The sequence below is a fragment of the Falco peregrinus genome, chromosome 6 (assembly GCF_023634155.1).
Source record: "Falco peregrinus isolate bFalPer1 chromosome 6, bFalPer1.pri, whole genome shotgun sequence".
In the NCBI taxonomy this organism is placed as follows: Eukaryota; Metazoa; Chordata; class Aves; order Falconiformes; family Falconidae; genus Falco; species Falco peregrinus.
This window is the reverse complement of record NC_073726.1, coordinates 19,355,234-19,380,266: the sequence shown is the minus strand read 5'-3', so window position 1 is coordinate 19,380,266 and position 25,033 is coordinate 19,355,234. Positions and strand designations below refer to the sequence as shown.

Genomic DNA, 25,033 nt, shown 5'->3' with positions numbered 1-25,033 from the left:
CTCAGGGAAATAATTTCTGATTCCAGAAATTCAGACAGTTGTGTTTCTTAGGTTTCTTAGGGTAAGTTTGCTATTTGAACTAGTTCCCTGTGGCTGCTGTCATCTTACAGCAGAAGGCTTCATGCTCTTCAACCAAATGCAGGACTTTTCAGTTACACTAGTAACTGGGGGTGATACTCATTTATATTCAGATATGTGAAAGTCATGTGCCAGTGTGAGCAGTTCATCTAAAATACTCTATAACTAGTGGATAAACTTGCTTGAACCAGCCTCAGTCTGTTGGCTATAAAGGAAGATCAGAGCACTGATTTAGGCTACATGCCTCAATTTTCTAAAGCTAAGTGAAATGAATCATGATTTGATAGGATAGTTCATGCTCTTGGGAAAAGTAACATAAACTTCTGTAAGTACTTCTTTAAGTAAAACACTTAAGTAAATATATATCCATGAAGATTTAAAGACAAATAGTAAACTCTGACTATGAAAAGCATGGCATTTTCCAATGTATAAACTAGTCTGACACAGTAGATTAACTGACTCCCTCTTATAAATATAATACAGAAGCTTCAAAGTACAACTTTATTAATAACTTCCCCTAAAGTATCGAGGATATTTTGGGATTGGAGACATGGAAAAATCGTATATTTCCCCATGGTATCACCAAGGACACATCTACAGCACAAATAGAAAAACCACTGTAAAGATGAAAGTGAGTTTCTGTGGGAGTTTAGATACCTTTTCCCATGTTTTCAGAGAATAATTTAAAAAAATATATCTATCCTGCTTCCTACTTTGCTGCTTAAACTGTGAGGATTTTTTTTCTTTTTCATATTGGGAATGTACTGTTTGCTGCCTTTGCACAGCACCTAAGACACTGTGGAACCCAATGTAATGCAAGCAGTAAATAATATTTTTTCCTTGTACAATGATAATTTTAATACATTAATCCTTGTTTTCTTAAATGATTGCAGAGTTACAGGCTTTTTTTTTTAATGGGGTGAGAAAATACTGATGACAGCAGAAACATCACCATTACCTTCATTGAGGGCAGGTGGTGTTATTTTAAGTGACTGCACTTTAAAATGCAATTCAATAAGAAATAATAAGCACTGCCTTAACACATATTTAGTTTAGCTAAGGTTTATTCTTCTTCTAGCTTGCTATATCCTACTGAAAATTTACTCCCAATCAAACACAGCATTACCATTGCATTTATTTTTTCCTATATTATTATGTTTTTAAGATAATGTGCTTGAGTTCTTTTAGGCCACTTTACCACTGTTACAACATTCGGGTATATCGTAGCAATCTGCTATGGCTTCCATCAGCTTTTTAAATGGCTCGCTTTGATACAGGGCACTAGCTCTTGTTTCAAGCACCCATAAACACACATGTATGTCAATCCAGATCAGCTAGGCACAAAGTAAAACCCCAGTCCCAGCTTGAGGTACTGCTGTCTTACCTACAGTGTTACAGAATGTACTGACGTGACAGTTGCCTCCACTGTGTTATTTCTAACCTTCACAGCATTACCTTGGACTGGTGTCGGCCTCAAGCTAGACAAAAGCCATGACAAAATTCAAGTACCATGATTTATTTACATGAGAGGCAAGGAATGGGACTCTTTAATTAAAGCCATTCCCTACAGAGCTGCAGGATCTCATTTACTTGGAAAGCAAAGACTTTTTCTTGTGAACTAAACTCCTCCAGACTTAGGGAATGCATTTAGCAGTCTGTAATACTGTAGCTCTGGTTTTATCACATATCTATGCTTCCTCCTGAAGAGTTAGATAACATATGTGGATTTTTATTAAGGTGTAAGTCTATATGGCCTGATCGAAAACTTCTCTAGCAAAATGCTAGTCTCTGCTTTGAAGCTAAAGGGACTGATTCTAATCTCACTTAAACTTTTGGCATCATGAAGTTAGTCTTAATATGTACTCATATCTGTGATTACTCCCTCTCAGCTCTCTGCTCCCAAGACTGCAGACTCATGCAAAAGTCCTGAATGCATCTTTGCATGAACCTTCAGTTACTCATTAAATTTCTTCAAGGTAAGATTTTGCATGGAAGAAAAATTTCCTTTCTCACATATGTTCCAATTCACTGTAATCACACTCATGCCACTCCAGAGTAATAACAAGCTGTTTTCCTATTTGTAGTTAATTTTTTGCAATGGCATTAAGAAGAGACTCAAGTATGTTTTCATGCAGGATAAGGGGCAACTAAACCAGTGGCTTTGCTGTAAGATCAAAATTTGGCTCTAAAACTCCACCCTTCAATTAATTCTTTTTCCCCACTCACTCATCCCTTCACTGCCTTCAGAGCCTTTAAAAGCAGGTTAGGACATATATAGGAGCCAAAACCAAAGGGTTTTTTGGGTTTTTTTGTGTTTTTTTTCTTTGGCAGCTAAAATTAAAGTTGCCAGGTGGAAAGGATACTGCTGATTAAGTGAGAGAAGAAACAGCAGGTCCAAAGCTGTTTGTTTGTTTTTGCACTATTTTGCACTAGTTTTGGACAGTCTTCTCACAGGCTAAACCAGTGTCCTAAGGAAGTAAGTCCTGCAGGAGTCATTCAGCAATGATCATACTCCAGTGTGATTCAGTCATGATCACACTCCAGACCAAACAGAGAGGGCCAGGGTGCCACTGCCTTAACTCTGCCTCCAAATCAATTCAACCCTGAATCTGAATCACCTGTCTTGAGTTCAAACCTGAATGGAACATTATAAAGGAGAAACCAGAGTAAAACTTTTCCTTTCCATGCCCCCTTCCTAAGGAATAAGCAGCATACTAGAGAGTTATCTGGGTTATGCTGAAGAATCAAAAAAATTTAGTGGTTGCGACCTCAGCTGATGTTACTCCCAACATTAAGAGAAAGCTATATGCTTTCAGACCGTATTCTGATCTTCACTTGACAGGCAGAATGGTTCACAGAGCAACTATTAAAAAAAAAAAAAAAAAAGAAAAAAAAAGAAAAAAGAGGAAGGATTGCTTTTCTGTTGCTTATATTATGGAAGGACCATTCTGTTGCATGTAACTCTATGAATGGTCTTACAATCAGGTTAGAAAAGCACTTTTACCAGACTAGAGCACAGCTTTAAACTCCCTCAGTGTTAACTGGACAACAACAGATGGAGCAGATGGAACAGTGTCAGAGGCTGTAGGAGCAATCAGCATGCTGAAGAGTCCCTCAGGCAAGAAAATGCTGCCTAAGTGTAGTTTACTTCTTGGGATTTCATTCAAGCTTAGTTGAACTTTTAAGACATGGTCCATTCTGAACTCTTTAAAAAAGATCAACAGGTTTGCAACAACTACTGGGCTGCTTCAGTGTGCAGCCAAATCGTTCCTACTGCTTTGGTGACAGACAATCCAGGCAGATGATTTATTTGCTTATTGAGATTTTTCACTGCAGATTTTAGCAACTCATTAAAAAAAAAGCACATTCCTCATAATGCAGAATGTATTGAAATTTGCCATCTGCTTCACTCTAAATATCTATAGGGTTTGGTTGACAACTGCAGCCCATCACTTCTGGAATTGGCTAATTCACAGCCCCATGCTTGTGACTCCCCCTTTCCCAAATTTGGCATTATCCTCTACAGGTTTGTAACAAAACATCCACACCTCCTCACAACTGCTTTTAACCTTTTGGGCATCACTAGTGACAAGAATGTGCTTCTGGAGTGTGAAATTAGAATATTAACAAGAGTTTGAATCTTTTCTTCACACCACACAGAAGAGCAGGGATGCTGGCAGATGAATCCTCTACTCCAGAAATGCTGGCAATTGAGACAAAATGCCATGAAGTGGGTAGGAAATATATATGCTGGTATGTAACTGTCTGTTGCACCCAGCCCAGCTGGCACACACTGCACTCTGTGCACCAGCTGGTGGGATATCAGCATCTATCATAGAAATATTTAAGATGCCTATTGAGCTTTTGGCATAGGCAATGGGGACTGTTATCTCTTTCTGCTCTATGGGATTCCTTTGCAGTTTCAGTCCATTTCCTTGGAGAAAAACGTCCACATGACAAAACTGTGGGTGCAGTAACACCCAAAGGAAGTATCTGGATAGACTCCAAGGACTGCATGGCACCTCTAACTACTGTACTGCCACCAGCCCTTCAGCTCCATTTTGGTAAGCATTTTGCTGAATTTCCAGACATCCAGCAGCCAGCCTTCCCTGCTGCCTGTCCAGAGACCCCAGCCGCAGCACCCCTGTGCATTGATGGTCCTGTATCACACTCAAGTGCCAGCATCCCCTCACAACCTATGGGATGGGGAACCGATATATGCTTGCTCAGTGTGCTCCCTGGAACATCAGGTTCTTTCTGTGGTCCAGTGCTGGAAGACACAGAATAGCTACAGAAACCAGACACTTTTTTTAATGTTGCCTTCCATGCTCATTTGATATATAATGGTACTACAGTGCATAGAGGCAGGTACTCCTTGAATTATTTTTGTCAATCAAAGGCAAACCACGCAGCAAATTTAACACTGACACAAATGACAAATCATTTTAAAGGAAAAGAGAAGCAGGACTTTGCTGCCTACTCAGTACTTTTCCAGGAAACAAAGGACTTCATATTCTTGTGCTGTCAGTCTTGCACCTTTTATAAGCACTGACTTAACTAAGAAATCTTAAAACACTAGAGAATGCTGATAAATATAGCAGCTATTTTATCTGCAGGAAAAGAGCATTGCATATTTCATGTAGCCTGTTTAATGATGTTTTATCTATATTAACAGTATCTTCCAGGCAGCGACATATCTTTTGTGTCTCTTTTCCTTTCTCTTCCTTTCTTTCACTCCAGAGGGCTAAAATGTTTATTGAGGGAAAATGCGGTACCAAGAGAAGTACTCGATCGTCACATGACACCATCTTATTTTAAACAACTCTTAATCTTAAGCAAGTCTTAAATCCTATAGTTCATTAAAATTTCCTGCTGCTCAAACATTTCTAAATGAAAAAAATATCAGATACCTTCACAACTGGATATTAAAAGTTGTAGTTCCCTGGATCCTCCTTCCTGCCCCTCCTGTAGATGGGTGTCACACTGGCTAACCTCCAGTCTGCTGGGACCTCCCGTTAGCTGGGACTGTTGGTAAATGATGGAGAGCAGCTTGGAGAGCCCCTCCCCCAGCTCCTTCAGTGCCCTCGGGTGGATCCCATCCGGCCCCATAGACTTGTGCGTGTCCAAGTGGAGCAGCAGGTCACTGACTGTTCCCTCCTGGGCTGTGGGGACTTCATTCTGCTCCTCGTCATCCCTGTCTTCCAGCTCAGGGGGCTGAGTACCCAGAGGGTAACTAGTCTTGCTATTAAAGACTGAGGCAAAGAAAGCATCGAGTACCTCAGCCTTTTCCTCATCCTTTGTGGCAATGTTCTTCTTTGCATCCAATGAAGGATGCAGATTATCCTTGACCCTCGTTTGTTTCTAATGTGTTTATAAAGACTTTTTTTGTTATCTTTCATGGCAGCGGCCAGCCTGAGTTCTAGCTGGACTTTTACTTCTCCAGTCTTCATCCTGCATAACCTCCTGACATCCTTATAGTCCTCCAGAGCTGCCTGCCCCTTCTTCCAAAGGTAGTTAGCTCTCCTTTTTTTCCCTGAGTTCCAGCTGAAGCGCTCTGCTCAGCCGATCTTCTCCCCCACTGGCTTGTCTTTTGGCACATGGGGACATGTTTTGGCACGTTCAGAACATCTTCCACATGAAATAATTAAGTTGCTTTTTTATTCTAACATAGACACATATTTTAGGTATTCAGTTTTGAGATATGAACAACAACTGCATTTCACAAGACAGTGCACAATTCCCTTTTACCCTTTTAAAATGTCTTTTATGGTCCCATTCAGTAAGAACATACATTTAAAGCAATGCTACTTAATTTTATACAACTATGAAAACCCTTCCTTTCAGAAATATCTTGTAAAAATGGAGGTCTTTATTCTGAATGTTATCTAAATTAGTAGTGTCTGAAAGTAATTATTACTAAACCCAGGATGTTCCTTACCTAATAATCTCCATCTGTTTTCCTAGTGAAAGCTACCCTGCTCATAAAGGACATGATCACAACAGTGTGGCATTCTATCCTTGGCAAGCTCTGCAGGAGGGTCAGGGAGTCAAGGACTACAGAGATGTGTATTTCATGCAGACATCTTCCTGCTGGGGTTGAGGTGCCCCAGTATCATCAGTGTGGGGAACTGATCGCTTCAGGATGTACCATGAGTTTCAGAATTTTTTTCAGATTAATTAATTTTAATTAAAGGAATCACAGTAATTGTAAATGAAAATTCATCTACAACTCTGTGACAATGCCAATGATTACGTAAAGAAATCTATGAGGGCTTCATTGCCATGTAACGTGACATATACACAAAAGATCACATTCAAATAAAACTTGTCTGTGACAGGAAATTTTGTTGTGCTGATAGTTAAGATACATGTAAGAAGGAATACTGTTACACAGGTATACAAGGGTTTATACAGGTACATGTCTTGCAGTGTGTGATGTGAAATAAGCTAAATCAGTGTAAGATCCAACACATATACTAGCAGGCTATAGCAGTAAAAATAACATAGGTGGACTAATATATCGCACATGAACTGACATTGTTTTCTGACTTTCACCCTGTAAGCCAGGCCTGAAATGCATCTTGCATCTGATGATCTTCATATCAGCAATCAAAAAGTGGGCTTCATTAATTTTCAACAGATTCTTTAAGTACTGTACGTGAAATATATATACGTACTGAATAAAAAACAAAGGTAGAAATTTTCTTGCATAGTGTTTTAGGAAAACTTTTTAACATATCACATTGCAGTCACTGCTTTCCACTGTCACACCTGCTTATGCTTTTTTATGACATGTTACACTACACAACCATAATGCAATGTGACTTATCTAGTGTAACACAAAGTAAAACATTAGCAAATGTATAAATAGCTTTGGGAAGGAATCAGATTTAGCAAGGAAATTTTGATTACATTAGACAGTTCAGAATTTGATAGACTTTTAGTCAGTTTGCAACGGAAGTCTATATGTTTGCATTATTCAGTGCAATTTAATATGAATTACACGATGAAAAATGAAAAGAGACATTCTGGTAAAACTCTGTGCCAGAAGATACTACAGAAACATGGGAGTTGTACTTATGGACATTACATATCAAATTCAAAGAACAAAAATCCCCAGGTATCTAAAGACTCATGTCATTTAACATATTATGGCCCAGTCCTGCATATACTTAAGCCTATGAATTATTTAACGTATTTACAGTTAAGACAATATAAATCGGACAATATAAATCAGTTATTCTATTGGTGTTGAAGAGACTAAGCAGGTATGTGTATTTAAGTGTGCGTGTGGAAAACACACAATTATTCTCCTAAGCTTGTTATTGTCTAACATTTTTCCCCTTTACTTGGCAAAAAATTACTTTTAGTAATTAAGAAAATAAAGTTGTAATGTATGGAAATATGTGAAAAGATACTAAATTGTGTAAGAACTAGAGTACAGGAATGTAGTTTGGCTCAATCAAACGAATATTTATAATTACATGGTTACTTTACTTCCATTTTTTACTTGTAACAATAATCAGAAAATTAAAGAGATTTATTTCTCCACATTCCCAGAATAAAAATTTTGTGCTGAAAGTTTTACTCTGTATGTTCTCTCAAAAAAATAAGTTTTTGACAAAAGTAGTAAAACTTCCCATGAAAAATACTTTAGAAAAAGAGCTGAATTTAAGCAGAATAAACTTTGATGAAGAATTTCCATTACAATAAGGTAAACATAGAAATACTGTATCTTATTAGTTCCATGACATAAATGGAAACTATCTGGAAAACTTACAAAAGGCTACAATATTAATATAAGCAACCTTTATATTGCTACCCTGTGATTGAAGACTTTTTTATTGTTCTACACCAGTACTTCCTTTACATAGTTTTGGATGAGGAATACCTAATACTTTTAGAGCTCTTCACTGATTACTCCAATATGCTCTACAGGAAAACATAAATTCTATCAGTAAATGGATGGGAAGCCAGCGTGTCCTACTCAAATCTAAATTCTGAAATATTTTGAATTTATGTAACATGGCAGTGGTATTTCCATCTCCTGAAAATTATACATATATTTCTGCAATGAACCACTCAAAAGTGACTCACAAGAGGTGGTAGAACATGTGCATTTAGCACGATTCTGGCATTGTAATTTTTAAGATACATTATATTTCAAAAGGGAAAATTTCTGCACTCATTAGCAAAGCTTGCTTTTTGCAACAGGATTGCACACATGTGAATTCCAACATAGACTGGAATATAGATTAACACTACATATATATATATGTGTGTATGAATATATATGTGTGTGTGTGTATATATATATATATATATATATATATATATATATAAAACAGATTAGCAAAAACACGTTTAGGAAAAAGAACAGGTTTAAATGTTCTTTGTACCGAGAAATATTTCAGGTTTGGCAGTATGTCTGGTTTAGCAAAGAGAAATTAACTCCAGAAACCCCAGCATCCCTCTTGGAAACAGGGAATTAGCTTTATTACAGCAAAGTATTTTATCTGATATCAAGTTAGTACTATGCAATACAACAGAGAATCAGACTGCATAAAAGCACATTTTTTATAATAAAAATTTAATGATAAATTAATTTTAATATATTCTAATGTTCTTTCCCTCTTTTAGGCTCATGGATTAGTTGACTGTCTCTGGCATACATAACACAGTTGACATATATGAGACAATCTCTCATTTCCAAGCAGTAAGAATAATTGAGTTGATTAGCAGATGTAAGTGTGAAACAGATTTTCCATTAATAAAAGTTCTGAAGATGTTAAAAATTAGTTATTGCAAAAAGGGATGAAAAAAAAATATACATTTGTAGTAGCCAAACGCTCATGGTTTCTGAAAATTGACTGCAGCAGAGCAGTTAAAATATTAGATTGGTTTCTAAATATTTAGGTTTTGATAATTTTGATTTTTTTTTTCACTCCACCACACAGAAAATAAATCTACAAATCTTAAAATGGGCATTTTTGTCATCTTTGAAGTATTGCTGAAATCATTAATTCTGTGAAATTGTGAAAGCAAGATGTGTTCTGGTTTAAACTTACTATGAATTTATAAAAGTCTCAGTTTTGACAAATAAATACCACTGGGAAAAAAAAAAAAAAGATTAATAAAACAAAACCCTTCTGGTCAATTCTGTTAATTCATTCCTTTCTGGTGGAGGATTTTTTTCACACTCAGATTCTCCCACATTCTTTTACACTGCAGAATTTTTCTTAGTAAAGTTATTTTTTGATGTAACGGGGAAAATAAATTTCCTTAGGAAGTTCTTTAAATGTATTTTTCCAGTTGTTCAGGCTGCCAAATCATTCTCATAGGAAGAAATGTTACACTTTCAGACTTTTGAGGGCAGAAGTGAAGAGTTCCTACTTGCTACAGTGAACTGTAAAAATTATAAAGCTGTAGCAGTTAGATCCCATTTTATCTGTAGGAAAGGAGATACCTTCTATACAGTTGTTTCATAATATCAGTTTTTAATTACCGATGCCAGGCATTTCAAACAGGGACTTTTAATTCCAGGAAGTGGCTCAAGGTGACCTTTTTACAGTAAGATAAACATGGGAGATTAACCTGAAACTCCATCATTCCCCAAATCCATCCCCTGCCCAATTCTAAAAAGCTGCATCAGCTTAATTTAAATGTAATTTAAATGTACAACCCACTTTTGCCTAGAAAGAACAATTTATATTTATTTCCTTGAAACTTAAAATTACATAAACAAAAAAAGTGATGGACCTCCAGAATCCCAGAAGTAAGAGTTAAGTAAGCAATACAAGATTTCCAATTGTAGATACCGTCTTGGATTCATCTGATGCCAGCTTGGAGTCATTCCTCTCTGTTTCAAGCAATGACCTGGGAGACCCACACTAGGAAAGCTGTTGTCCAATTTTCCACCTCTTGGAAGAAGTAAAAGACACTTCCAGAGGGTCATTCAGATTTCAGGTGTGCTTTGAAGAGCACAGATGACAACATGTTAAGTATGGTCCCAGTTAAAGTCAGGTAGAACAAAACCTGCTTTCTATAAGGCTCAGTGTTGAGGTTCCCCAGGATGGTGACAACAATGAAGACTTTTCTTCTAGCTCTGAAGATGGGGCTGCAGTACCCAGGAAGAGCAAAATGTTAGGGGCCGATTCATTTAAAACCACCAGAAATGTGAGGAACAAAATTGTGGCACGATTTACACAGGAATACCAACCTACTGTTTTGCTGAAACATTTTTTAGTTCAATTTGAAGGAAGGGGTTAATTAAGTGTCCCCATGGTTTGTGCTAATGGAGATATGGGGCTGATCAGGTTGTGGCTGTGTGTTTCTGTTAGAGGCAGAGGCACAAAACCAGCCATAAAATTATAAAATCAAAACACAACAAATCTGGAAAGTTATGATACTACTGTATAGGCATTTCTGGCATGGGGACAGTGAAGAGAGCATCCTTGGCACTGCCTGGAAAGAGCGCAGGAACCAAATGGAGGGGACAGGCTTCTTGGGTTTGTTCCTGTTATGTTGGCAGAAATAGGGCTTTGCCTGGAATTTCTGTAAATAGACAGGGTTTCATTCAAAAGCTGCTACTTCTGACCATCATTTTATGGAAATAATCCCTGACACCTTGAATTCTGTTAGAATTGCAGTCAAAGGAGGCAAACTGTCTTCCTATTCATGTGTGTGTAATTACACAGAATTTCATATCCTTTACATTTTATTGAAAATGCTACCCTTTAACGGTAATGGTTTTTAATCTGTAATTTAAGAAACACAACAAAAATGGGATTATTGAATAATTTCCGCTGTAAAATCTAAACCCCTTTTACTGTTACTTTTTAAAGCACAGTGAGGCCTAGGGCACTGTACTGTAACCTTTAGATTTCTTTAATTCATTCAAATGGGAGTTGGAAACACTTTCATAGCTCTGCATGCTATTAAACACTAACCTAATATTACAGCTGAGTATACAAGAAGCAGTAGTACAGAGAATAAATTTTGATGTGCTTTTTTTGGAAGAGGATGAGAGTTAGAAACAATTTGTTGTTCAGTCACAGACTTCATATTTTTAAAGTAGATTTGCTCACAGTTACTTATTTAAATCTCTTAACAATAAAAATACAGTGCTGTATTATTCCCATTTCCCTGTTTTCACAATGACACTGTTTTACTTAGTGTTTCTTTGAAATAGACTGAAGTAAACAGATTCACAAACAGACACAAATATATGCAGCAACAACCGGTTAGTTATTGCCCTTCTTTGATCTGGTACAGGTAAAAGCACAAAAGGAATGATTTTTTAAGCATTCTAGTATAATTACACTGCCAAAAGCATCATATGCTATATTAAAGTGAGTACTGAGGAAACATTATGCTAAAGCTCAACAGATGTAGTCCAGCAGTCATACAAATTTGATATAGAGCTCTGTTTTTAAAGCTAAAAGCATGTTGCGTTTCTGATATTGAAACATACTGGAATAGTACAAGACTCATATTATTTCCTATTTCAGCATATTCCCTTTGAAATGGTAAAATTGCTTGAAGCAGCATCCAGAACTCTGGACAGGAATACCTTTGTTTGTTAAGAGGCTGAAAAGGTAACAGAGGTCATAAACTAAGCTGTTAATTCCCCATGAACTCTTTGACTACTTAGGGAAAACACAACCCTATCCTCCCCTAAACCTCCCAAAAGAGTACTTCAAATTGGAAATACTCCAAGATGCTTTCTTGATAACAGGCACAGCTCAAACTTAAGTGCTGCATGGTTTAACTATCCCCCATCTGCTTTGCTGCCTCATGGGAATTCCCAAGCAAATGCAGCCTGTCTGATGCTGCCTGACACTGCCAAGTGAGAAGACTGGTGTGGATGACTACCACGTGCTGCTGCAAACAAATGCTATGCATCTGTGGCTTGGCTCCACACCTATGGTGACATTCCTATAGCATGATTAATATTACTGACTACAAATCCAGGGATTTAGTCTAGGTAAGGCTGAAAAGTACATAGCTCTGTATCAGTTCACTGGTGCAGTTGACCAAAAACAATCTCTGGCAGAACATACCCTCCCTCATGCTGGAAACATTGTGGTGGTGCTGTTGCACTTTGCTGGAAAAGCCCTGGTTTCCAACTAAATGAGAATGCTTTACAAGACATTTCTCATTCATGATAACAGTAGGAGAGAAATCAATAGTACATTCACAGCTGATCCCCAGCAGCTCTCATTCTTCCTATTCGGGGGGGGGGGGGGGGGGGGCGTGGAGGGGAGAGAGAGAGGAAAAAAAAAGTGCTGAGGAGTTCCACAGTCTGGATAACTTCATTATCTAACCTAGTGCAGATTACAGAAGTTTTAAAAGATGCACAGAGCCCAGTCTCCTAAGCCACAGAAATGTTGTATTCGACTTTATGTCAGGGATGGTGGACACCTCACATCATCACACTTTTAAGCCACATCTACTTTGAGGAAGTTGTATATTTTTATCTTAGTAACAGTACTTTTTGGTTATGCTGCTATTCAACTGATGTGAGGGGAGGATAAACCTTAGGCTCTGCCCCAGTGTTAAGCTTGTGAGTGGCTGTATGTAGACACAACAAATTTTTGTGTCTATACTAGGATGAAAACTTGTTAGCTAACACACATTTCTTGCTAAGGAAAAGAGTTATTCTCCCTTCCTGATTCCCAGTTACTGCTGTTCTCCCATTACAGAAATTCTCTCTTATAGCCCATCTCCATTTTTAGCTATTCTGGGGCACGTTTCTACACAACCCACTGACACTTCCTCCAAGCACCATTGCAAGAGACATATTACCATCTTTCTGTTTTGGTCAGAAATTGGGTTCAGCTAACTAATTATCAGTGTATCCTCATCTGTGTGGGATTTACTTTTCCTTTTGAACAAAGAAAACATAGGTGACTGCACATCTCAAACAATGACAGTTTTCTCTGCTTTCAGAGCATGGACGGATGTGAACTGCTACAGCAGAGGCATTGTGCTGGAATTCTTATCTTTTATACAATTTGATGCCGGAGTACAATGTACTGCTATTCTTCTTTATACCTGTTGCAGCATTGAAAAATCCCAATCGATTATGAACTTTCATTCTACAGGATATTTTATAGTCCCCTAGTAAGAGATCCCAATCTCTTAAGCTGAAAATCTTAATGATCAAGGGAAAGCTGTACTTTCAAATTATAAAAACAGAACTAAGTTAAAGAGCACCTAAATGACTTCCTAACACCACCCTCAAGGACCACGAGAGGTAGGAAGCTCTAAACTCGGTTTCTTAATCAAGAAACATCTTTGACTTTTTAAGAAAATCATCTTGTGTTGTCTGGCAACTTGAGGGGACTGGATGTAAAGAATTTCCAGCTGATGGTTCTGAATGTGAGAAATTAGATTCTTCCCTTCCAGTTCATGCATACAGGGATGTGGAATGTACCTTCTCCTGTCTTTACCAGGCGTAAAGCCATTTGTGCAGTAAATGGAAAGCAAATAGCTGAGAAGACTTGAAAAACCTCCAACAACTGTGACAGGAGAGAACACGCCTGGGTCACCTAGTACCAGCTAGCATACCTTGTGCTCCACTGGAAAAGAGGAAGTTGGGTTCTTGCAGCTATGGGACAGGGGTGTTTTCCTCTCAGTGCAAGGACAGAGTTGGAATCATGAAGGCAGCAGGGAGGACACTGCACTTGGCAATGAAAAGAATTGTCAAAATTTAGTTTGGTTTTTTTTTTTTCAGGAAAGAACAAAGTCTGTGTTTAAGCCCATTACAGGAAATTATTTTAAACAGAAATTGCTGAAGAAGAAAATTTAGTTACAGAGAATCTTCTTGGAAATAATTTGATCGCTGATATTTTACATTTTGAGTGAAAAGGAGTCAAAAAATAATTTTATTTATGCGTGGTGACTCAAAAGAGCTGTTGGTAGTGCTTGCTGCCTGGAGGACAGCTTCCTCCTCTTGGCTGCGGAGGAGAACACCTGGCTGCACGAGGGCCTCGGGAGGCCTTGGGGCCCAGTGTGCAGAAGGGAGGCCAGGGCTGTGCCACAGGGAGCTGGGCTGCTTCTTACTGCTGCTTACCATGGCTGGAGGGGCATAAGCCTCCAGAAGGGTGCTGTTACACGGAGCAGAGTCCTATTGAGGAGAGGCATGGGGACTGAGGAGGGCCCAGGCCACAGAGCAAGCGGGTGAGGAGGGCTAAGCTGGCCCATGGGCTAGGGGTGCCTGAATCCAGACGTGGTGCCCCAGAGCGGCTTCTGCCACCCCTTTCTCTCCCTCAAGGTCTTATCACTCTCTGGGTGCCGACCTGCCCTCTCCCGTGTGGCGGCTGCAGCAGGACAGGGTGCTCTGGCCCCAGAGCATCAAGCAGCGTGGCTGCCATGCCCCAACTTCCAGAAGTCCCCTGCCTGCAGCCCCCATAAGTCCCACCGCTCTGTCTGCCCACCCACCTCCTCCTGGCCCAGGCACCATTTTGTAATGTTTCCCTTCCTGCCTGCTCTCGGGCCGGTCTGTGATTGGCTGGCAGCACCGGATGCCCCACCCACTATGCCTGGCGGTACCTCAGGGTGGGAAGCCCCACCCGCCATAAGCTCAGGGGCGCCATTTATGACTCGATAACCTATGGCTTCTGGCACTGCTCTGTGATGGGCTGGTTGCTATTTTTTTGGAACAGACACACTCACGTGATCTAAAAGCACCCTCTGGCTGGCTGCCCCTTCCCTTTGCATTGGGAATTTCTCCTGTCTAAAGATATGTTGCTTTAGACATACGTATTTGTTTGCATTTCTAAATATATACAGGAAAAAAGTGTACAGATATCCACAAATATGCATTTAATTTGTACACAGGAACACCTTATACATATATTCTTGTATATGTGCACTATAGTATATATGTATGAGGAGGCAGGGGAGCATAAACAGGACCCCACAGTGGTGCTGGGGCAGCCTCAGGGCTCAGCTCGGGGCTGCCTTGCACAGGCAACACAGGCCTGTCAACGTGGAAATCCAGGACAAAATGCCAACAGCAAAACATGTGTGAGGTCAGTAAGGAAATAAACTTTGCACTAGTTGTGTCACATTAGTGCCTCGGGACAGTATTTTCCTTTATCTGTGTACCTGATTTGTAAAATTGTACTGAGGTGCCACAATCCTGCAAAACAGAATTTTTCTTATTGGTCTGGCAGGTATCACTGCTTTCAAGCTTTCTTCCAGTCTGTCAGGGTGCAAGAGATGTAGCAGGGACATGCAGAGACATATGGAACACATTTTAATTGTTTCTTTATTTTACCTTTGAGCAAACTCTAGTGTCTGAAGCTGGATGCCACATCAGGGCTGTTATGAATGACAACAACCCTTACTGATACAAAGGCCTGCACAGGTTGCTCTTTAGTGAAAGAATCTGTCTTTGAACACACTTTTATTAGCAGATTCTCATGATCGTTCTAATGACTCTGAAGCAGCTTTCCAAGTTATTTAATTAGTCTGACGATAAAGTATTAGAACAGTTTCTTTTTTCATATTATGAAATATTATTTCTCCAGCTGTTACTAACAGAACATGAGAGTGAAGATACAAACACTGTGTAGCTTTTAAAGCCATGTTTCAATGTTTAACATTGCATGAGACAAGCTCCGGGGTGGAATCATGGGCAGAAAAGAAGTTTCTTCTCGCTAATGTGAACTCACTAAGAATGTCTCCCTGATTCTTGCTCAGGTCAGTTTTCCTCAGCTTTCTGATAACAACAAATTTGTGCAATTGAGTTTCATATTAGCCATCTGTCATTGAATACTATGCTGCTAATATCAGGAAAGCATCAGTTGCTGCTTCCAACTGTAAATGTGGCATTTGAACCTGGATCAACATCTACATCTGATGTCAAATGATGTCTCTATTATACCAATACATTTCTGATTAGCCAGCAAGGTAGCCCTTGATAATATGTAGCAAAAGCATAGGTAAAATCATAACTCAGGGAAAGATTATTTAGAATATTGTTGAAAAGTGAAAGAAATATTTTTTTCCATTACTCAACAGATTTCTTTCTGTCTGGTCTGTCAATGGCAAGTGTCTCTTCCTCTCAAACCTTTTTCCAGTTTTTCTTGGACAAGAAGGGATGATGTGAGTAATGTACAATGAGAAAGCAGGAACACTGTGAAGCTCATGAGTATCCAATAAAACAGATAATTATGAAGACAGGATCAGATAGAGTTTATAGACAAAATGTGGCAACACCACAGGTCTGGTGACTTTTGAGGAGAAAACTTTGGAATCATTAGAGGTAGCTGTCAATTTTTGCCAGCAGGTACTGAAGTGCCTACAATGTATTAGGAAATAGAAGCCTGGAAATCTTCTAGGGCTGTGAAAAACTGTAGGAAACATGTTTATGTCAATATGGGTGGAGAGAGGATGTGAACACATGGATGCAAAATACCAGCAGGAGAAGGGCTATAAAAATTACATGTGTCGCTGAGGCCTTCTGTAGCAGGATACCAAATCCTAGTGCACATCTACCTGCAATTTCTCTGAACAGGTATGAAGCAGAGACAGTGCCTAAACAGTAATAACTCACAACAGTGGGACACAGCAGAAAGATGTAGTCACCATCAGCTCCTGAATGGATACAATGAGACATAACCAAAAGCAGCAAGCTCCTAAGAAGAAGCAAGCTCCTGGTAGGTGTGGGGAGGGGCTCAAAAATGTGTCCTCTGATCCTCCCCAACACAGGAGGGCATTTCAGCAGAAGCAGGGCATGCAGTAGGGCAGACAGAGACCAGCAAAGCCCCAACAGGTTGGGGAGGCATTCTGACCTCTGCTGCCCCATGACAGCCTTCACCAGCTTCTCTAATGGCACAGGTCATCTTCTCCCTGTTCTGCCAGCCTGCCCCAGAGTTTTGAAGCTCTCTGCAAGATCATCATTGGCAAACAGGCGGCACCCCATGAAGGTCTCACAGGTGCTGTAAGGTCTCCCAGCCATAGGCAGAGGGATTCCACCACTCGCCCTCTGTGTGAAACTTCCCTGGAAGTGCAGTTTCTGATCCATGGATCCATCAAGCATTTCTTCAGGTTCACAAAGTCTCTTCTGGGCATCCTCTTGGCTTTTCCTTACTGTCCATGCACACATTCTTCTACTGTTGTCATTTTGTCCTGGATTTCCATTTCGGCAGGCCACATGGCCTGAGCTGGGCAGCCCCAAGCAGAGACCCAAGGCTGCCCAGAGGCACCACAGGATCCTGTGGGACAGGGGCCATCAGAGGCCTGTCAGAGCTGGGCTCTGCACTGCCCTGGCCTGGAGTTGTGCAGGGCCTCTTGGTGGCCTTCTGGGACAGGTCCATAGACCTAGGTCATTTTTCATCATGTCTGTGTCCATCACCACTCCTCCATCTGACACCTCCCCACTGTTGTCACCTTCCCCCACACCAGAAACTTGAGGGCTTCTCCAGAAGCCTTTGGAGTTGGGGGCCCTGCACCTGCCTTTTGATTTTGTTTAATTACTCCCTATTAACATTCAATTTTAATTACTCATTTACTTTGCTGTTATTAAAGTAGTTTTTCGTAACTTACCTACATTTTTAAGGATATCTATATTTAGTTTATGTATGTTCAAATGTAGGTGTTAATTGTTCATATAGATATGTAATATGCAGCTGTATATATATAAATAAAATATGCATATTTGTACATTCTTTTATATAGAGCTTTATAGGTAACATAATATGTATATAAGTATATTTATATATGGAAGGAGAAACTTGTATGTGTATATGTAAAATCATATGGTTTTACATACAATCACTTCCTAGCAAAAAGGAAACAGGGAGCCAACCTGTTTGCTTTCAAAACCGGCAACCAGCCAATCACCAAGCAATGCCAAAACATCTTGGGAATGAGGCGGTAGGGCATGGCAGCCACGGCCACTGTGTGTGCAGGGGCCGGAGCTCCTGCGGTGCTGTGCATGCCCAGCATCACCAGTGGCATGCCTGGCAGTGCCCCTGCCAGCTCCACCCCGAGCTGTGCCGTGTCCAGCTCTGCCTGGTGGTTCTTCCCAGAGGCCAATCTATGCTCTGGTAGGAGCCCTTGGCAGCTGTGGAGTGCAGAATAAAAACTCCCACTAATCAGCCATCTCAACAAAGTTTCCTAAAGCTTTAATTTGCTTAATTTTACATTGCATATCTTACCTATTTGTCTCTATTCATTGTTCCAGCAACAAACCAATTGCTGAAATTGCTGCTGTCAGCTGTGTTGCTTTCTTCTTTAGCTGTGATGTCTGTCTGTGGGCTAACCCAGGGTGCCCTACATCAGTTAATGGAAGCATTTGTTAATGCTCTGTGGTTGCTGTGTGTTGTTTGCTTTCCAACTCTTGGGCAAGACAGGAAAATTAAGAAACATATTCTAGTCCCCCATTTATACCCCTCACTGGACACACCTGAAATGCAGAGCCTGCTTTAGCTGAATGTTGATGGTGTTTTGTACAGACTACAACATTGCCAAGAGGAAACATGATTTTTGTAGTCCAGTAGTAAGGAAACTTCCCAGTTACATGAAGGAAGTGGATTCAGATCAAACAGAAGATCATATCAAGCTGTTTGCTTCAACTGCAAGTGTATATGGCCACAGCAGGGATTCAGCGTATCGAGTGTAAACTAGGCTCTGCCTTCTCTTTTATTTTCTCTTTTTATTCTTCATAGTAGCGAAAGGATTCACCTTGAATTTTCTGCTTGAGACTTAGAAAGTGGGCACAGCTGCAAGACCCCAAAGGAGATACCCATGTTCGCCTAGCCCAGAGTTAGCAAACAGTGTTATTCATGAGTGCAGTAGTTCTGCTACTGCTGTATTACATTGCTGCTTTTTTCTTCATGTAATGAACACGTTAATTTTTTTCATCTGTATCTTGTTGGCTACCAAATATTTTCACGTGTTTAGGAAACCATTAGACAAAGGTAAAGAAGAAACCCACTGAGACCTATTCAATACAAAGGCACCTGGAAATTCCTGAGGTACGGATTACTAGAGGCTGAGAGTTAGTTGCCCTGTCCATATACATTTTTTGACTGCTGCTTTTCAGTGTCAGTGAAAGGGTCCCAGGCCAGACAAGTACGTATTACAGTATTCATAACAGAAAAATATCCAAATCATGTTTATTTGCTTTGCAGTGCTCCATTCACACACAGTAGTATTGTTTCACTGCAGCATTTTAGTTTTCATTGGCATTGTGATCCAATGAAGATGAGCTGTATCTCCTGATTTAGTTTGATTTATCGTGCTGAGCCATACTTTGTTTCTAGAAGACCATAAGGAAAATATTGTTGAAGTTAAGACATGACACAAAGGATATGTCAGGTACCAGCTAACCAACACCTGGGGGTCTCACTGCCTACTTGGAACATAGACTAGTGCTTTCAGTCCTTGTAACAAAAGCAGGATGGATTTATGATGACATAAACCCCTTGTGAAACTAATGAGATTCAAGTGAATTTCAGGTATTGAGGTGAAGGGATTGTTAGAGCTTGAAATTCAAAACAAAATTTGACAAGATGAACATATAAGCAGAAAACGAGAGAAATAATTGCATGAACTTTTCTGTGCCCTAGCACAAGACTTTTCAATTTGGGGTTTTGTATCCATGCTTAACTAAAGATATGCATTTGCCTCATGCATTACATGTAAAAGTCTCCGATACATTCTCATCTAGTTTGACTGCACAGCCAGCATTTCCATCAGCGCCCAGGAAATTATGAATAGGTTTACTCTGATATATTGATTTGTGCTTGAGTTACCCATGCAATATACTTCAGACTCGGTGTATGGCTTATGTTCCTTAATGAAAACAAAATCTTTCAAATATGACCAAAACCCAAGCAGTATGGCCTAACTTGAAGTTTCATCTTCTTAAGTAATTTGTGTTTCTTCATCTCTCTGCCAGCTGTATGATCCTAGTACATCCTCAAGTTTTCCCAACAGAAATCCTTAACCATGACACCCACATGTTGTGATACCGTCACTGTGTACATCTGTTACACATCCTATTTTATAAACATGAACTTGAAATGAGATTCAAAAAAATGTAAGATTCAGTAAAACTATGTGAAAAGCAGAAGCAGCTCTTGATAAACAGAGCTTTAAGCTCTCAGCGTGCTCTATTATTTCCCTGTTCTTCTAAATCTTTTATTGCTTTGCTGCTGCCTAGGTGGGAAGTGAAGGCTCTTTATGACTCTGGAATGGAAAATCCTGAAAGCTTTCCAAATCAGAATTTTGTTTTAAGAGTTTTTCCACAAAGAAAGTCTGTACACAATGTCTGTAATATGAATGGACATTTTCAGTGCTGTTCCAGTTTGCATACAAGCAGGGCAGTCTGTAAGGCATGAGTAAAAAGAGTAAGATCTTCTGAAAAATAGACACTGCTTTCCATATTTATTAAGTAATATAAATACCCATTGTAAAAACACAAAATGTTCAAGAGATGAAATATTTCCAACAAGGTGAGGAGAGGTTGTTATAGAAAGTATCAAGGCAAACTGCTTCTGTGAAACCTCTCAGGAGAATGAATATCATACACATGCTGTCTCCTGCTGGGACAATTAGTAATAAAGTGATTTTAAAATAATTTGATGTTTTAGTTGTCTTCATACCTCAAAGCTGCAGAACAGCAGAACACTGTCCACACATGCCTAAACAATTACACCAGCCATGTTTGTTCCACAGTACCCTAGATGCTTTGAAATCCTGATTTATGAAGTTATTTCCATTCAAAAGATTCTAGTTCCTCCTTAAGATAGAAGTTTCCTTTTATGTCCATTAAAAACTTACCAAATTGTCCTTTACTTTCCCTACAAGCTACTTCTTTCTGGATGAGCACAACTAAAAGCAGCTCTGAATTTGCCAATTAACTTATAGGACTTTATGGATAAGTATGATCTTAATTTTTTATCCTTTTTAGTACATTGCAGACAATCAGTCCGGAAGAGTTCAGCTATAGTGTTAATACAGAGCAAGTGTAAAACTCACCAGTGAACAACGGAAAATTTAAAATATTGCTCCACCATTTTACATAACATTAATATAAACAGACATATATATTTTCTAGCAGTGATATTTTGGCCATAGTCAAATCTATAATTCTTCTTTAAGAAAGATTTTAAACATAATTCTGATTTATCACATTCTGAAAACATGAACTGATCTGTGAAGAAGGAAATGCCCAGATTGCTTGCTATTCTATCCCACAGCAATATGGAGCTAGCCAGGACAGAGACACAATACAACCTGAATCAGCTGGGAAATCTGTTCTCAGGAGCAATACAACGCAGGATGTACGCACTTCTGTTTTGGTAAAATGAATAAACCTGTGCATGAATAAATTGCTAAAAAGCAAATTGAGTGCCTGTAACCTGTAAGAACATGGAGAACAAGACTTGCTGAATAGCTGCACACAAATCATTCACCCATCTCTAAGAGACAATGCACAAAATTATTTTCAAAATTCCTCTGCCAATTTATGTGCAATTTATTTAAGCCTGCTCTTAATGATGTATCAGGCATATGTCTTCCTTCAGCAGCCAGTGGTGACTGGTGCTCCTCTCTGGGCATCAGAAGTTCTACCAATTTATTTTCTATGTTTCATTTGTATAATAAAGTGTACGAATGTTAATAGCCCCCAGGGCATCTGCTAGCTGGCATTTATAAAGTTCATCAGGAGCACTTAAACTTTTTTATCTCAGATGGGATGGTACAGCGTTCTGTCTGATTTACAAGAGTCAATTATCAAAGACAACACTCACTGCAACACAAATATCAGCCAAGGTCATATTTTGATCTGGTACACTGCCACATCCATTGATTTTCTAACTTCTACCACCTTTACACAGCATCCTCTAGAAACAGCCTGTTTCATTTTCCTTCATCATGTTCTTAGACATACCTAATGCACATTTCCAGAAGCTATATCACAGGAGGATCATTCACTTTCACCCACTTTGCAAATGAGCAGGAAATTCTCTCATCAATGCCTGGGGAAGACATACCTAACAACTTCCATTAGTATTAATAGAAATTGCCAGCATGGGTCTCTGTGCATTTTATGGAGAGCAGACTTCAAATTGGACTCTGAACGTTTTCATTTATTTGTAATTGTGTAAGTAAACCCATCCAAAAATCCAATGGAAGATTTACTTCCTTTGTAAACTGTTTCTGGATTAAATGGTAGCCCTTTCCTAAGGAAATAAAAAAATGAGTCAATATTGCTCATAAGAAAACAGGTACTTTCCAATAATAATAAGAACTATAAAAGCACACTTCGATGAAAAAAAGGGAAAAGAAGAAAAAAGGAAGTGAAAATTCTCTTAGAACTATAGCAAACTTCTGCTTTAAAAATAGGATACTAATTATTAACAATGAGTGCTCCATCTTTAATTTGCACCATTTCACACTTCGGTGTAACTGACCTGCAATAAAGAATATGTTTTTATGGCTAATATAAAACATTCTTGTCAACAAACACATTGCTACCTTGACGACTAAAACATATCACTGCCGTTATGCCCTCCAAACTGTATCTTCTTGACAGAGTGATGTCATTGTCACATTTCCCCATTGTTCTGATTCATTCAGTGTCCCTCATTGTGCATCGGAAACAGGCTGTCAACACGGTGAAATGGCTGGTGTGATTACTGATGGCTTGTCAGGGAGAGACATCAGCCACAAGGGATGAGGAAAAGGCTGAGGTACTCGATGCTTTCTTTGCCTCAGTCTTTAATAGCAAGACTAGTTACCCTCTGGGTACTCAGCCCCCTGAGCTGGAAGACAGGGATGACGAGGAGCAGAATGAAGTCCCCACAGCCCAGGAGGGAACAGTCAGTGACCTGCTGCTCCACTTGGACACGCACAAGTCTATGGGGCCGGACGGGATCCACCCGAGGGCACTGAGGGAGCTGGGGGAGGGGCTCTCCAAGCTGCTCTCCATCATTTACCAACAGTCCCAGCTAACTGGGGAGGTCCCAGCAGACTGGAGGTTAGCCAGTGTGACACCCATCTACAGGAGGGGCAGGAAGGAGGATCCAGGGAACTACAGGCCTGCCAGCCTGACCTCAGCGCCAGGAAAGTTATGGAGCAGAACATCCCGAGTGCTATCTCACATGACATGTGCAGGACAACCAGGGGATCAGGTCCAGCCAGCATGGGTTTACAAAAGGCAGATCCTGTTTGATGAATCGGATCTCCTTTTACAACAAGAAGACCCACGTAGTGCCTGAGGGAAAGGCTGTAGATGTTGTCTACCTGGACCTTCACAAAGCTTTTGACAACATTTCCCACAGCATTCTCCTGGAGAAACTGGCTGCTCATGGCTTGGATGGGTATAGTTTATGTATGTAAAAAAGCTGACTGCATGGCCAATCCCAAAGAGCAATAGTGAATGGAATTAAATCCAGCTGGTGGCCGGTCACAAGTGGTGTTCCCCAGGGCTCAGTATTGGGGCCGGTTCTCTTTAATATCTTTATCAACAATCTGGATGAGGGGATCAAGTACACCCTCAGTAACTTTGCAGATGCCACCAAGTCGGGAGGGAGCGCTGATCTGCTGGAGGGCTGACAGCCAGCTGAACATAAGCCAGCAGTGTGCCCAGGTGGCCAAGAAGGCCACCAGCATCCTGGCTTATATCTGAAACAGTGTGGCCAGCAGGACTAGGGGAGTGATTTTCCCCCTGCACTGGGCACTGGTGAGGACGCACCTCAAATACTGGGTTCTGGTTTGGGCCCCTCACTACAAGAGGGACGTTGAGGTGCTGGAGCGTGTCCCGAGAGAGGCAACGCAGCTGGTGAAGGGTCTGGGGCACAAGTCTGGTGAGGAGCAGCTGGGGGACCTGGGGCTGTTCAGCCTGGAGAGGAGAGGGCTCAGGGGGGACCTTACTGCTCTCTGCAGCTCCCTGACAGGAGGCTGTAGGCAGCTGGGGGTCGGTCTCTTCTCCCAGGCGACAAGAAATTGGACAAGAGAAAATGGCCTCAAGTTGTGCCAGGGGGAGGTTTAAGTTGGATGTTAGGAAAAGTTTCTTCCCTGAAAGGGTGGTCAAGCCCTGGAACAGGCTGCCCAGGGAGGCAGTTGTGTCACCATCCCTGCAGGTGTTTAAAAGATGTGTAGATGTGGTGCTTAGGAACATGGTCTAGCGGCGACTTGGCAGTCCTGGGTTAGCAGTTGGACTGGATGATCTTAAAGGTCTTTTCCAACCTGAAGGATTCTATGATTCTATGGTGTTCTGCAGACACAATAAGCAAGGAAGTTCATTGAACGGTGTTGTCATGAGTAGTGCAAAAACTAATTTTTTGGGTCTTTTTACTTACCAATTTTTGCAAGAACTGCTGGAAATGCCAAGGTAATTGTCAGAATAATAAATTACCTGAATAATTTATGACCTGTCTCTGAAGACACAAACTATTCTCTGCCTCTGAGAACGTTTTTTGAGAAGAAAAGCAGCAATACAAATACTGACATCAGTGCATGTTAGCATATCACCTACAGCTAGCATCCAAAATTTAGAAACTGAGACAATATAACAAATAATTTAAGTAATTTACTCTCCCTTTTGGTTATTAATATCAGCCCTCCCAGCTGATCAGAAGGATGTTAGACTGTTTTCTGCCATGATTTTGGAGAGGTAACCAAGAGTGATGTCTGTGCTGGAAGATCCATTGTTAAAGTCTTTGCAAGGGGCTCAGAATGAAGAAGTAAGCTGAAAATTTGATCCAAATAATAAGAAGAAAACCCATTATGGTCAACCTAAATGCATGAAATGAAGATGGGTTTGGCCCAGTGCTCTATAATTAAAGAGTTGTGGGCTTTCAATCAGAGAAAAATGTCATCTTATTCACTTATTAGGTGCCAGAATAACTTAGCATCATTTCATGGTTCTTGCACATAAATTGCAGTTAGATTGATCAGTGTGGAGAAGTTCCTCAGTGTTGTACATAGC

At 40.1% G+C, this 25,033-nt stretch overlaps 1 pseudogene; it reads left to right on the top strand.

The window, feature by feature from the left end:
• Window positions 1–22,607: 22,607 nt before the first annotated feature.
• LOC129784710 (uncharacterized) lies at window positions 22,608–24,230 on the top strand (annotated as a pseudogene).
• Window positions 24,231–25,033: the final 803 nt, after the last annotated feature.